We start from the raw sequence: 15,769 nt of genomic DNA, 5'->3' as shown, positions 1-15,769 counted from the left end.
AGCATGCATGAAAGTCTTTGCAGGACCAGGGATGCAAAATACAAATAACTTTTTCCCTCAATATACTTCCAATAGGTAAACTAACCAAAAAACTAAAACTTCAGATTTCTACTGATTCTATAGGTGCAAAGGCCACATCTTCATCTGTGTCACGGATGGTACGAAACGCACTGTCAGTCCTTAACAAATAGACAGGAGTGATAAAAAGCTAATATGCAAATTGTGTTAACATGAGCATGTTAACACAATTAATTCGTGTATAAAGCTCATTTAGGATTCCGATACATGTGCAAGTTATAATTTCTATAATTTCCCTTAAAACACACTTGAGACCTCATTGGTGATGGAGGAAATAATCTTAATAAATGCCCTTTTTTGCTGCTCAAAATCTGGGTGGGAGCTGCAGTATTTGGGCTGCTGGGAGCCAGTGGTCGGGCTCGGGGCTGGGTGTCGGGGTGTGGGTGGCAGGGAAGGGGGGCGGCTCGGGGTGGGGGAAGCCCTGGTCCCTCAGTGGGAATTACCCAGCTCCCATCCCTCTCCCAGCCCTGCCGCTGCAACATTTATTGCAAAAGCAGGAAATTGCTTATTACTAAACTAGCTGGCAAGGGAGCGGGAGCCGATGCTGTTCCACACTGGCACAGCACTTGCTTAGCTGCTGCTTCCCCTGCCTCTCCTTGTTCCGCTCTTTCTTCTTCTTCTTCCCCCTCTTTCTCTCTCCTCTCTCTCTCTCTCCTCTTCTTTTTTTCATTTTGGCTTCTATTCAAATGTGGGTCAGGGGTGAGCGGCTCCCAACGTCACAAGCTTGCAAGATGGCGCTGGGAGGAAGGCTGTGAGATGAGGAACAGGCTGGTATAAACCGAGAGGACAGGAGAGGGAGAGGAGGAGGAGAGGGGCAGGGGAAGCCAAGCTGCTGCTCCAGATGCAATAAGAAGGTAACGCGGAGCGGGGCGCGGGCGCGGCCGGGGGCGCGGGGCCGCGCGTCCCGTTGGGGCCGGGGGCTGCCGGGCTCCGCGGTGCAGCCCAGCCCCGCTCCCCCGCTCTTTATCCGCCACCCTCTTTCTGTGCCCGGCTGCACCGGGGCCACCCGGCAGAGCCGCCGGGGGGGTGGCCCCTCGGTCCCTTTGCCCTGCGCTAGCCGGGCGGCAGTGCCCCGAAAGCAAAAAGAGGATTTTCCGTGCTCGGTGCCGTGCCCCCTCCCTTCCCTCCCGGTCCCCCCCGGCTCTCCCAACGCGCTGCCCCCGGAGCTTTGGGGTCGGGGCGTGCAGACGGTGCGGTGGCCGCGGCGCCTGGCTGGGGATCGCCGCTGTTGGCTATTTGGTTGGAGCGGCTGGAAACTTTCCCCCTCCTCGCGTGCCATTTGTGTGTGTGTGTGTGTGTGTGTATGGGTGTGTGTGTGTGCACGGGGGTGCGCTGCCCCTTCCCCGGCGGCGGGGGGCTCGGGGCGGGGGGGCCGCAGCTGCCGCCTGCCCGCCGGGGGTGCCCGGCAGCCCCGGAGCTGCCTTTTCCCCATCCCCACTCGTGCCTTGCAAGTGAGCCGGAATTTTTGTGTCTTTATTTATTTATTTTTAACCCCCCCGAAGGGAAGGAACGGAGCCTCGGGGTGCAGGGGTGGGGGGGGTGGGGCGTGTTTGTGTTGGGAATCTGGCCGTATTGTGGAGGAGAGGGCAGGGAAGGGGCTCCCGGGACTCGCATCGTCTCCTTCCCCCTCCCCTGTCCCTCGGCGGGGCTGCAAGGCGACGGAGCCAGGCCGGCATCCCCCAGCCAAACCCCCTGCCCCTGCCCCACCGGGCACCCCCTGGCCCCGCAGGCACCGCGGTGAACTTTTGCCCCGGCTCCCCCCTTTCCCCGCCGCCCCCCTGGGCCGCTCGGGATGGCGGAGGGAAGGAGCCTCCGGCCCCGCTCTCGCTGCCCGGCGCTGCGGGTCTCTGGCTTTTGTTACGGCACCGGCTGGGATGCAATGGACGGAGCGCAGGAGCGCGCACCCTGCCCGCCCGGCTTTGTGCCCCGGAGGAAATGCACGCCCCCCGCCCCGCCAGCCAGGGCGCAGCGCTGTTCCAAAAAAAATATATAAAAATATATATATTATTAAAAAAATAAATAAAAACGGTCCGTCCGGGCTGGCAGCGCTGTGGCCGGGGCTCGCTCCGCGGTGACGCCGGAGCCGCGCTGCCCGGTCCCGTGTGAACGCGGCGCGGAGCGGGGCGCAGCCCGGCCGGGCTCCGCATCCCGGGCGTGCCGGTGGCGGGGCGAGCCGGGCTTTTTGGTGGTGCTGGTGGTGTTGGTGGTCTGCTGTTTAAGAGAAAAGCAAAGCCTTGGGCGGGGAGACGGGGGGGGGTGTGGGCGAGCCCGGGGGGTGCGCGGCCCCCTGCGCGGTGCGCGGCCCGGCTGCGAGCCCCGCGGTGCCCGCGGCGCCCTGCTCCCTCCCGGCCCCTTTTGTATGGGGCGAGAGCCGGCGGCGAGAAGTCAATAATTGACCCGGGCTTGGCCGCGGCCCAGGTGGCAGTGGGCACAGCGGCGAGCGGGCGGCTCTCGGCGCGCCCCCCGCGCCCCCCGTTATCGCGGCCGCCAGCTGCGCTCCGCCCGGCCCCGCTGCGCCATCGGGCGCTGGGCTCTGGGTGCCCTGCAAACTTTTCCGCCGCCCAAGCCGCAGCTTTTGGAGAACTCGGCTCGCCCCCGGCGGGCCGCCAGGCTTGTAACTTCACGCTCGGTATCCGCGAGTCGGGAGGGTGGACGCGGCTCGGCATCAAATTAATGAATTGGCTGAGGAAGCGAGGGGTTTAGCGGTGGGTGCTGCGACCGCCCTGGATGGTGCTTAGCTGTTAGAGTGGCTCTGAGGGAGCAGCCAGAAGGCAGAGGGAAGAGCATCAAAATTGCATTCTGCTAATAAACTGTCCTTTGACCAAAACTGGTTTAAATTTATTGCGGAATGCTGTTTATATTTGAATGGCTTCCATGTTTTTCCACAAATTAAAGGGGAAAACAATATGCAATAGTCACTTTCGTTGGAAAATGTCAGAACTGCGAGCAGATGTTTGCTATGCTTGATAAATACAGTGTATAAACAACTAGTATTTCAGGATGACTTATTACTATTTTTTATGACTCAGAACTATTGTATATGCTACAGCGGCTCTGGAGAGAAAGCTGTAAATGGCTCCTTAGGATTTCACAGCAAATCTACATGGAGAAAATGACATATGGAAAGAAAATTGACTTATTTCCACAACTGCAAGTGGCCTCCTTTTTGCGCCTTTTCATTAGCAATCTAATCCTAAAAGCATTAGGAGCAATTATTTGCAGTGGTGCCTGACATTCTAGGTCTAATTATTTAAATCAGTTTAACTTTTGATGGTTGACCCATCAGGTCAAATCTGTGTGCCCTTTGTTATATTTATTAAAAAAAAAAAAAAAGGAGGGGAGGGGGGTCTTCAAACTTGCCACCTGCCACTGACATATCATTTTAGCTCCGGAGGAGATCAGCATTAAGAATAAGCAACCTCTTACATTTGTTACTTTCCATTCTAACACGGGTAAGGAAACCCTACATGAGCGCCGTGCTCTTTTGCATCTAAAATGCATTGCTTAATCACGGCAGACTTGTGTGGCTGGAGGGGTGCAAGCAGGAGGAATGGGAGAATCTGAGGATACAGCAGGTTTTTCTTATGTCACGCTTCCTAATCTATGTGAAATGCAGATGAGGCACAGATACATAAAAGGGATGATTTTTCAGTGTTTGGGGAAAATGCTTCTGCCAAGGAGCTGGGTGAGCTCTAAATCTTTAATGCATAAAGACATAGCTCATGTTAGTATTCACATACGTTGCTGGGCAGAATGACTTATGGATGTATAGATAGTAATAAGTATGGCAAGATGCTTCAAGCACTTGGTATCACGTGGTGCGTCCTAGTGTCAGTGCTGAATTGTTTGGCAGAAGCCAATGTGTGACAAGGGGTGGGGGAGAGAGAAAGAGAGAAAGAGGAGGTTGGAGGCCTTATTCCGGAAGGGTACGCGCTCCGTGCACTTTGGTTAGCTGTTTAGAATGACTGGAACAGAACCTAATGTTAGTCAGTTTGGCTGTGTTAGTCGGCTTGGCTGTGAATGACTGAAACTCCCTAACACGGCTACTGTAGCCCCAAATTGGTGGTCGCAGTACAAAATTTGAAGTTGTAACCAGCAGATCATGCAACAAGAGTTCTTATTTTCTAGCACCTTTACAGCTCACAGTAACTAAGAACTGTCAAACATAAACTGCATGTTGTGCATTCCTTTGACCTTGTCTAGAAAATAGTGCACGGCTACATGGCTATTTTTTGAGCTCTTGCTACCTTCTTTGATGACAGATGTAGAGAAACAGGATAATGTTTGAGAGCTGAAGTACATTTCCATTTGTATCAGAACTCCTGTATGTGCTAACTGCAGTGTTTAACCCTCATATCCAGTCTGATGAACACACTATAGCTTGAAAGACAGAAGGTACTGGCATTAGGAGGTTTTTGTGTTTCTCCTACAGAAAACCAACCTTCCAGCCCCCTAACCAAATCATCCTGATCAGGTGTAAGAACAGAGCTGCCCTCCCTGGCAGTATCAGTGGAAGAATGTTGCCACAAAGTGGCATTGCAGTGTAGCAGCAAATGTGGTCTTGGAATGGAATAAAATAGAAGACATTTGTGACATAGCCACTGTATTGGCTATATGGTGACGGGCAAAGCTCAGTGGGAAGGAGAACCATTTCAGCATCAGTGGACATGCCTACCCTGCTGGGCTTGGAGAAAAATTAACAGGGCTCAGCTGTGGAATTATAACAGAGTCCTGACCCAACCATAATATCTTTTAAAAATAAAGATGATTTCTCCTTTGGTTTGGTGTGGATTGAACCACTAAGGCTGCTTAAATTGGTTTTAATCTTGCTGTAGTATCACGGACAAGGACAATGTAATGTAATAGTGATTTCAGTTTGCTGCGCTGCAGCTCACTGGCAAAGCAACTGTATTGGTTTGTTTAGTGGTTTTTTTTTTTTTTTTTTTTAATCAGCTGTTACAGTGTGCTTACTCCTCTCAAAACCAGCAGAAACAATGTAAAAAAACGTTCCTGAGAGTTGTATTTTCTTGTTCAGTTAGCATCTCCAGCTTCCAACAGAATGCCAATTTTATGCTGGGTTTCTTTCCTTGAAGTGTGTGAGTATTACGCGCTAGCTGTCCAAACATGTAAGTTACTCACACTTCTTGTTTGTAATTCCTGGAAAGAAAATTCACCCTCCAGTGCTGGCTCCCGCAAAACAAGGAAGAAACGAAACGGTGAGGTCAATCCTGAATTTTAAGCTGATATAAAAGGGATTGTTACAGTAGCTGTACGAAGGCGGCTGCAACACCGCAATAGCTGTACCTGCTGTAAATGACAGGTGGGAGAAGTTTTGTTCTTTTTCATCTATGCCTGGATGACGGCCCAGTGCTGGCCACAAACTGCAATCCAGGATTAATCCTCACATAGTGTTTTCTTTCTATATATCAGATTTCTCATTTTGTTAATAAGCACAGCCTAGCATGCACTTCAAGTCAGCTGTTCTGGAGTGGAAGCAACAGGGTTGTGCATTATTGAAATGACGGCTCGCAGGCTTTCCTAGAGACCGTTTTGTCTGACCAGGGCAGGGCGGAGGGTGATCCTTGTAATCACAAATCCTAAACAGGGATTCTAGTTACTGATTTTACTTAATGGAAAGGGGTGGGGAATCTAGTTTATCCAGGATTACGTACGTACATTTTCTTATTTGGAGAGGCTAAAGAGTGATCTTTTACACTGAAAACCTCAAGTGGATGTTCAGAAATGGACCTATTGTGGGAAATGGTTGTCAGCAATAGGCTTCCTTCAGTGTGGGTTTATTGCTAATGTAGAGAGGACAAAACTGCTTGGTTCTGCTCCAGAAGACACACTGCAACATGCGCAGACAGCTAAGCTGGGAGATGAAGGGTCCCAGTCTTCAGCAGACAATTAGAAGAGTTTATAGAAGTGTAGGGAGCTTCCTGCTCAAAACAGTCATCAAGGGCTGCTTTCCTAATAAAAATGGCCCTGAAAATAGGATATACTTGCTCCTTTTGTAAAACTTTCTGCGACTTCTATGTGGGAACTAGGAACAATTCCCTCCTGTCCTTGCAGTTTTAGATACTGGATAGAAAAACTTGCCAGTGGTGTCCTCAGTCAGGTTCTGGATGGGAGGTAGAGAGCATTTCACTTCAGTATGCTGGCCTGAGGCATTAGCTGTCCTTCTGTCTCTTGGGTAAAGGAAGAGGGGATAGCTTTCAATAATATATATTTGCCCTATCCACTACCTTCCCCCGCTGAACCAAACAATATGCAAGATAAAATTGTCTTCAGATCAGCCTTTTGCCATGGGTTTAAATGAGACACAACAGACTAACTGGGGAAGAAACCTCAGATGGCAAACAACCTCGCTACGTTCTTTACACTGGGCTAGTCCCATTTATACATGGGCTGGTTTAAGACGACAGAGGTGTACAGCAGATTTTTTCTGATAAATGTGTGATCATTCCCTATTGTATAAGAAAGGATTCAGTGTGTGGATTCAGTTTTCTGGGCGTCACATAAAGACGCTGCCATGTAAGACTCCACTTACAGTGTTTCCATCTGCTGTCAAGATGCCAGCAGTCAGTTTGACAGTTTGGAGGTCTTCTCTTGTCCGATAAAGAACAGAATAGAGTGATTTGCATTGCCAATTTTAACTGTGAATTGACACCAGCCAACAAGAAACCTTATTTTAAAGCTCTCTTGCTTGCCTATATAGTAGGTACTCTCCAGTGGAAAGACTGGATCTCACTGGTTTGTATCTATTAAAACACGTGGACATGCAACTAAACATACCATTAAATTTGGCATTGTTTTCTGTTAAGCAGGAAGACAGGGCTTAACACATTCAAGTTATGATTTAACATGCAAATCAGAAGCAAAATTAATTTACTATGTTATTGTTTATGATAAATATACCAAGCAACTTCTATAGCATTGATTTCAATTAATGCTATAACTGAGTATTTTGAAGTGCTAAATTAAAAATAATACTTGGAAAATGCTTTCTTATCAAAACACTTCTTGATGTCCTCCTAAGATCCCTTCCTATGTGACTTACTCCATGATTCTTATTCAGCTCCATTTTAAATGCAAAGCAAATGAAATGTTCTTCGAGCAAAAGGGGATTCATGATTTTCTAACAATGCTGTTTTTTTTATGAGTTTAGAACTAGCAGATACTAGTCTCTAACACCTAGTTTTAATTTGGAAGGAAGCAAGCTTTCCTGCCTTTCTACCCTTCCCAAATTTCCATTGCTTTCTCCAGTCTGAAAGAACTGGTTGTTGAACTAAAACTAAAACTGGAAGAAAACATCCCCTCTGTCCCTTTACAAGAGGGTACTGATGCAAAAGGTTAGTAAAGTGCCCAGAATTTGATGAAACAATAAAGTAGTGGCTTTCTCTATGTAGGATTTGACTTTCCTCAGATCACATACAATTGAAGACCATCATTTTTTTAAACAAGAGCTATTTAAAAGTATGCTTGAAATTATGCCAGTGTATAGTGAGACTTGAACTTGTGCTGTTTTTATGTAATGTTCTTTCCCCCACCTCTGGAAGGGTGAGTTGCTTTGTTGTTTTTCTTAGTTTCTGTTCATCCTTATAAAGTATATAAAGGATTCAGAATGGTCCTCATGTGGAGCTTTTTGCATCAAACTTCTTGAGTCCTTGAAAAAGGCTCTTTGTTCATTTTCTAGGCAGTTCAAATGCTCTTTGATAATGTGATATTAATGACATGATCATGCTCTGTCTTCAAAGAAAAACGTAGATGTCCTCCTAGGCAGGAAAATATCTACCAAAGTTGTATATGGCAGGGAATCCACTAAAAAATACAAATGTGCATGTACATCTATGAAGTGTACACAGCCAGCACTGAAGTACCAAAACACTAAATAAAAGGAATTTGGGGGTGAGAATGAAAGCTGTCTTGTACTTCAGATATCACCAGACTGGTATTGGCTGAAAGTGTTTTAAAAGCAAAGGAACTTGAGACTTGGGAAGTATTTTACACTGAAAACCTGGTTTTAGGTATTTACTGTTATGAATTGGTGCAGTGCTTGAACGTATGCACACATTCAATTCTTCTGGGTGAGCTGTGGTCCAGGGAACTCTGGGTTCAGTTTGTGTCACCGATTTAAATTTTCCATGCTATGGTCATAAAGGAAGTTAAGCAACTTAAGTTTTCTGCATGTTTAAAGTATGGAGAATACAATGTTCTTGGTTTGTCTTGTGTATTTATCTTATAAATACTCATCATATTTAAACGTTTGCACAACGGGACCCTGACCTTAGCAGGGGCTGTAAATGCTGTCATCGTACACATAATTCTAATCAAGCTTCAAAATGGTAAAGTTGCCAAAGGACTAACACTACGGTATTCTGCAAAACTCACACTGGGCAAGGAAGAATAGAAAAGATCGCTCTCCTGTCTTTCAGATATGCTGCATTTCTCTTTCTTACTGTACTTTCTCAAACAATGTTTCAAAAATTGTTATGAGAATTGAAACATGCCAGGTATCGCATTCCCCTGCATTGAAAACTATTTTTTTGTATTTTTTTTTGGGGGGGGAGGTCTGTTTTGCAATGCCGGTCTCTTCCTGGAAACAAATAAGTCGCTCTAAATAATCGCTTTCAGGATGCGCTGAGCAGCAGCTTTGATTTTTTTGCCTTTCCTCCTTGGGTTGTGTGGTGCAGTGCCAGCATACAGCATGACGCAACAGTCTTGGAAATTCTTGGAAAAGCACTTCCGCTTGCTCTAGGTAAAAATTGTATTGGCAGCAAAACTGACTCTGCTGTTTACAAGTTGGCAGCATTCTTAAGTGAACTCCAAAAAGAGCAGTTAAATGTATGTGGTTCGGCATACCCATCCAAGACGCAGAGGTGTTTGAGACTGTTGGCCTGTTATTATGGGTGGTGCCTCTGGAAAGGGAATGTCTCGAGTATTTCCCCAAGAGTGGACTTCTTTTTAGTAGCTGTAGACAGCTGGCTTGTCCCAGTTTTGCTGGGCCTTCCAGTTTCTGGCTGTTCATTTTAAGTGATGGGTGTAATTGCCATAGTGATATTGCTTAGCTCCTAAGTGAGGGAAAAAGTCACCTGGGTGAGGGGAGAGGACTGTTACCCATTATCTTCATTCTGACAGTCAGTATTACTGGGGCTAAAACAAAGACTTGAGTATGAGAACCTGCTTGCTGCTGATTTACCATTTGAATCTGGAAAAAAACATTTCATCTATCTGTACACCTCTCCATTGCTACCTGGGTAAGGGCAGGATAGTCTGAAGATGGGCAGAATTTCCATTATCATTTAATCATCAGTAAATAACAGTAGTAGCCGCTATTGTCTAATATTTCACCCTGCTAATGGTACGCGAGGATATCATGCTGAATGCTGTGCTAATAATTCAGTGGCTTGTAAGAGGAAGCAAATGCCCAGAACACCAGCACACTTAATTGTGCTGCAGTAGTGGAAACCACGCTGTTATTTAAAAGCTGTGTGAAGGTGTAACTAACAACAGAGGACAGTCATGGAAGACGTATATTTTAAGGGTCTTGCTGGAAGAGTGATCTTTGGAATACGGAATTAAAATGTTTACCTAACCAGCAAAGAGATTCTTTCTACCCTAGGATCTCAAAATGCTTTCTTAATTGGTAAACTATGCTTTGCAGTTCTACCTCTGGTATCTTCATATAACGATGCTATGCCCAGCATTTTTGAGATGTTTTTTATGACTTTCTGAAAGCTGCACAAGGGTTCTCCCTTAGCAGAACAGAGGGCACGGCCACAGCCAGACAAACCAGCTTCCACTCCCAGCAGATGCAGCAAACGACTGATTAAGCACCCCAGTTTTTCTCATTTGTAACAAACAAACAAAATCTCCCCTTCCCTTCCAAATTTTGAGAGGTTCACGTGAAATGGACCAGGGCTATGTGACACCAGCTGTACCATTTCAGGAGATCTATCAGTCATTTTAAACCTAAAACCCAGAGTATCTAACACCATATGCCAGAGGCTTGGGATGTTCCCCAGCCCTGAACTGGTTGGACTAGAAAGGGGGAAAGGAGTCCAGGTGAGTCCAAGCACATTTCCATGTGCGTCTACTCTGATATTATTCAGAATATTTGCCTATTTGTGCTTGCTTCCTCCATGGTTACACACGGACCTGTGCTACCCCCGTGTTTGTCTGCAGCGCCTTGGGTTGCATCCCCACCAAAAAGCAGCCAACGAACAAAAACAACAGAAAAAGCCAACCAACCAATACCCAAAGAAACAACAACAAAAGAACACAACCCGCAAACCAACCAAACCAACCAAACCCCTCAAAGAGCCACCCTGAGCCTAGCTGGAGCACAGGGCAAACGTAGCCCTTCGCAAGGTGGAGGGGAGGCTGTTTCCCTACAATGGCTTTGACCATCAGAAGCGGTGCGTGGGAGGGTATCTGCCAGCGCTGGGGCTGTGCATTGACTGGCTGGGGTCACGTTTTTGTAAGTGAGAAGGTAGCAGCTGTCCTTTGTGGCATGCAGGACGCAGCATTTCAGGGGAAGTTGGGGATTTTTTTCCGCTCGCTCGGTGCTGTGCCACGCTGCTGTCCCACCCCCTCCCCCTTGTCTGCTTTCGGGGGGAAGGGGCTGGGTGCCCAGCAGGAACGGCAGCGCTGGCACCGGGAGGGAAGTCGGCCTCTGCTAAGCTTACACACGACCGGAGGCTAACCGGTCACGTTTGCTGCTTTAATTTTGGATTTGGTTCCCAGTTCTTTTAAATCTTCAGGGAGGGAAGGATGGCAGCGTCTGAAGTGGAGTCAGTGTAATGCCAGGGTGTGGGATTTCTATAATTCAGTGCTTGACTGGTTACTTTTTAGCAAAATGCTTGAAATTAAAGAAGTGGAGAGGCAATATGGACACGGTGGTTTTGCAATAAAACAAAATAATGAACAGTGCAAACTGGCTGTTGGTCAGAGCGCAGTCTTCAGGGGAAACTGTCTCTAATAGATGTCATTGTAAGGGTAATGCTGCACTTGGCACCAAAAATTAGATTTAATGCCATAAATGGAGATAAAGCACGTTGCAGCTGACAATATACTTCCAGACCATGTCCCTGGCTAAGAAGCTTGCAATGCAAGGCACAAATAGGTGCAGTATAGATAACTGCCTGGGGGGGAGCAGATTCTGCAAATGCTTACTCAGGCACTTCGCTTGAACCCAGTGTGACTGCTGGGGTAAGAGCTTGCACAATCCTGCCCGAGGAGCGGGGCTGGAGCCTTATAGCTGTTGGGTAAAGCAGAACTGCTCGGGGGGGTTATTTATTTTTCAAGTGCCTGGTGAGGCTGGTGTTAAGTAAAAGCCTGCTTCCGACCCTGACTTGTATGCCTGCTTATTTGCTGATATTCTTAATCACCTGTAATCTAGAATTGCAAAACTCCCGTGGATACGCTAGTGATGCCTTTGTAAAGGTTCTCTAGCAGAAAAAAAAATCAACTGGATTTAAAAATCACATGCTTCTTTCAACACGCTTAGCTATAACGTTCAGTCCTGCCAGCCTGGTGGGCTGAGGACATTTCGGAAAAGGTCAGAGGGCCACACTGAGTACTATGGGTCCAATTTCCCAGGCTGATTTGTTGCCTGAACACTTTAAAGGGAGTGGAGCACCTGCAAATCCCCTTCTGGGGATTCCCTTAAAATGTGGGGAAGCCTCCAACAGGTGTGTGGAGCTGGCATGGCCTTGGCCCTAGGTGGGGAGAGGTGTGGCTGGGACACGTCTGAACCCGCGCCTGGGCTGCAGCAGGGAGGCAGAGGCTGTGCTGGTAGCAGCTCCCAGCTCCTCTCACTTCCCCGCGTGTAGGGGAGGGATGCTAACCTCCACAAGGCACTTCTGGGAGCTGTTTCTACTTTCCTGCAGCCCATGGAGAGGAAGTGGGCAGTAGGGCAGCATTTGTAGGGCAAGGCAATTGCAGCTGCTTGTCCCCCCCTTGGAGAGGCAGCGGCTTGGCTGCAGGGGCAGATGCTAATTGTATCAGGAAAGAAGTGGGAGGCAATAGAGCTGATTCAGATCCCTGGTTTAAAAATCCTTAGCCTGGCTGTGTGAATGCCTGATTAATGTATTTTCTTCTCAGATTCATTTGCTTTGAGGTCACAGTTCAGAGGCTTGAGAGAAATTGGCCAAAACATTACAGGTCTAGCGGGAGGTATGGCACATGCTCATCGTCTAGGTGCTCCTCATGCAAAAGGCTCTGACAAAGCTAACTCCCAGACAGGCTCCAGTACTTCTGTGCCAGAGAAGGCTTTGGCTGGGATGTCTGCTTGGGTAGGGGTTTGAATCTTCCCTTTTATTAGGGAGCAGTTTGTTGGCTGGCACTAAAAAGTTATTCCTTCTGATGGGTCACTGGATCTTGCTCGTAAAGCTTATTTAAAAAAAACTTTATGTTTAAGGAATAAACAAAGCATTTATTTTGCTTTCATAAAAAAAAAGCATAAGCACTGATTTTGAGTAGGAAAGAAAAGAATTATTATTCATATGAAGTCAGTCTCTGCAGTGAATGACCAAAAAAAGCCAAATTAAGAGGGTACATCAATTCTACCGAGGGCAGTAGGCTTTTAAATTCTGTTCATCCCCAGAAGTCTTAGAGAGGAATAAGTTTTCTCTCTCTTGCTTCTTGTCAGAGGATTTGGCAGAAAGAAATCTACCTCCTTCTCAATCTAGTTTTTAGAACGCATTTGCTCTTTAAGAACAAGTCAGCATGGTAATCCTGTTTCATGTTAACTGCTATGAAATATGGTGTTAACTTTTTAGCCCTATAGTGGCAGGAAATGGGATTTAAGATTTTTTTCCTTGAGTATGGAAGAGCTTAGGAGCAGGATTTCAATAATAAAATTCCTTACAATCCTCCCTCTGAGTCTATTCCCCTAGACTAATCTTCTTTCAATTCGTATCATTTGTCTATTATGCAATTTGGTGTACGACTAACCATGATAGTCTTTAAATGCAAGCTGATGCTTTAGATCCCAGTGCTGGCTTCGACTTAAGAGTCCATCGAGCCATCTTATTTTGATTTATACTTTGCTTTGCTAACTTGCTGGATTCTTTACTTCCTCCAGAATTCTCAGCTGTGCACATACTTGCTTTGTCCAACCATTTCTACATATTTGCCCTATCACTGTAATCAGTTCATTCTCTGGCATGTGCCCATTCCTATCTGTTTTCTCTGTCTCTTTCCACACAGACTTTGCACCATGTTCTGGGATGTCCTTCATAAACACAACAGTCATTTCTTCACTTTAAACTACTCCAGAACTTCAGAGAGTCACCAAAATAGTCTCAGACTGCGTCCACGCAACTGCTGGTGTGGCATCTGTTTGTGCGTGAAGCCTCTCTTTAGAAGGAGATCTGTGACCCAAACCTCCCTGCAAACATTAGTCCTACTAGAATACATGAAAAACGCTGGGCAGAAATATTTTTTATTTGTGACTTGCATCTAACTGAGATCCCAGTAAATAAGAAAGCATCATGCTTTTAGGGAGATGAAAGTGACAAATGTCCATTATGACTTGCAGGAAAATCTTCTGGCTGTTCTGTTGGAGAAGATGCCTTTCTGCTTCCCTCAGTTTACCTTTCAATGTTTGATTAATTCTTCTGGAGAAGAAGAGTCATATGATAAAGTTCTAAGGAATATTCCAGAAGAGAGGAACTTTGATGTTTTGCTGCTTTGTCTTGCTAGATACCAGCGGTTACACTGAAGCCTCTGGTTGTACAATTCCCACTTGTTTTGAGGCTCAAACCTCCAGCATGTGTCAAAGTCCTGCTTTCCAGGTCTACATGCCCTTATATCTGAGGGAACTTGTGACTGATGGAGGGTTTGATACCAAGTGCTCTCAAATCCCATTGAAATGAGTTGAGAGTGCTCATTGCTAAGATCAGGCCCAACAGCTGAGATGCAATTTGCAGATCAGATCAGTCATTCCTGCACTTGGGTCACAGAGCTCTGGGGAGAAGCTGTGTGGGCTCATTCCCTGCCAGGGACAGCTTTGAGCCTTCTCATTACATTGATTATTACTTAATAAAGGCAAATATAACACATGCACTCTTTCTCTCATTTGAATATTGGTATAATACGAAACAAGAGTGTGCCTGTGTGGACTAACTGAACACATTTACGCTTGGTGCTCAGTTACAGCAGGAAAAAGTAGGTTTTGGTACTTAGTGCTGAACAGCAGAGGCCAACTCATCAAGTTTTCCAGCTGCAAATATTCTATGTCTGAATTTCTTAAATAGTGTGTGTCTATCACAGGCCCAGAGACATGACAGCACATGTGGAGCACATGAAGGGGAAGACACAGGACATGAATTTTTCTGCAGGTTTTAACAAAGCCAGAATTTTCTGTGCCCTCTGCTCTGCCACACAGAATGGAAGCCCCTGGGGATTTGTTTCTAGAGTCATCTGAGAGCTGCCAGCACAAAATGAAAGCCCCAAGGGTTTCTCCAGTCACTGAAGGGGCACCCGGTGCCTGTAAATGTGAAAATGCAACTAAGCTGCACTTTGAAAGTGAGAGGACAGCAGCCTGGCACAGTCTCTTGCAGTCTCTACTGCACAGTCACTGAGCAGTAGAGACTGACACAATGTGGAAATCACGAACACGTGCTTAAATAAGTCATTTGGTTAGCCAGTATGTGACTTCCTACATCTGGGTGGCTGCTGGGCCCCACATCCCAAATGGGGCTGTCCCTCTGCCACCTTTCCCATGTCTGTGCATAAGGCAGCTTCCCTTCAGGAGGGGCAGGACACCTGCTGTGACACCAAGTCCTCCTCCATCGCAGAGCTGGGCCCGTGGGATGCCTGGCTCTAACGAGCAATGTGGGCTTTTCTCTGCTGTCCCTTTAGAGGGCCTGCCACCTGTGTGTGTGGAGACAGAGGTCTGCATGGCCTCTGTGGGGAATTTCACCATGAGCCTGCTCCCACTTTTGGCTCCATCAGACAGATACACAGGCCGTGGATGTGAGTGATGTTGCTGCCCTCCCCAGCTGCCTCAGGTGCAGCTCACCTTGGGGGAGAGGAGCAGAGAGCGCTGCAGGAGGGCGCTGGGGGGAGCGTGGGCAGTGCAGGGGGTCTGGCTCCAGCCCCGGGCTGTTGGGACCCCCGGCAGCAGGGCTGCTGAGTGGCTGCGGTCACGGACAGTTGCACCTGACGTGTGGGAGCTACCTGGCACCTTGTGGCTGTAGCTGCCCATTGATTTTTGTGGAATTGATTCATAGAGCTATTTAATGGAATTGATTCTTTTTACAACTTTTTTCCTCTCTTAAAGACCAACTGTTTTTCTTGAGTGATGGCTACAAGTTCGTGTTTATGTATTAATATACTCACGCACCCACGGCCCTGACTGTATTCCTTCTGCTCACACTGCGAAGGAAAGTTTCAATCTCAAATGCAATCTTAAATTTTAATACTACATTTGATGTATGACCTGGAATAAATTAAACATGCTAGAACTTGTGAGCTGAAATCCTAGTGGTGGGTATAACCACAAAGCAGTGTTCTATTAAGCCAAGGACTGTCGAGAATGTCTGTTGTGGTTGTGTCTGGGTTACGAGTGGCTCCCTTTGGTTTAGTGTAGGTGGATATTTTTATTCCGCCTGGCTTGTGAACAAGGGGATGAAAATTCAAAATTTACCTACGAGAAGTGTAGGACTGTGCCGAGTTTTCCTTT

The 15,769-nt window shown here is 46.9% G+C and overlaps 1 protein-coding gene across 2 annotated transcripts in view; it reads left to right on the top strand.

Moving 5' to 3' along the window:
• Positions 1-873: 873 nt before the first annotated feature.
• HIC2 (HIC ZBTB transcriptional repressor 2) overlaps positions 874-15,769 on the top strand; it is a 73,914-nt gene continuing 59,018 nt past the window's right edge. For both annotated transcript variants that reach the window (XM_032199022.1, XM_032199021.1), the window contains exon 1: positions 874-932. The gene's annotated coding sequence lies outside the window, so the exon portion shown is untranslated. The remainder of the gene's footprint in view (positions 933-15,769) is intronic.

Source organism: Aythya fuligula, chromosome 17, assembly GCF_009819795.1.
Source record: "Aythya fuligula isolate bAytFul2 chromosome 17, bAytFul2.pri, whole genome shotgun sequence".
NCBI lineage: Eukaryota > Metazoa > Chordata > Aves > Anseriformes > Anatidae > Aythya > Aythya fuligula.
The sequence above is the reverse complement of the archived record's forward strand: the minus strand, read 5'-3'. Positions and strand labels throughout refer to the sequence as shown.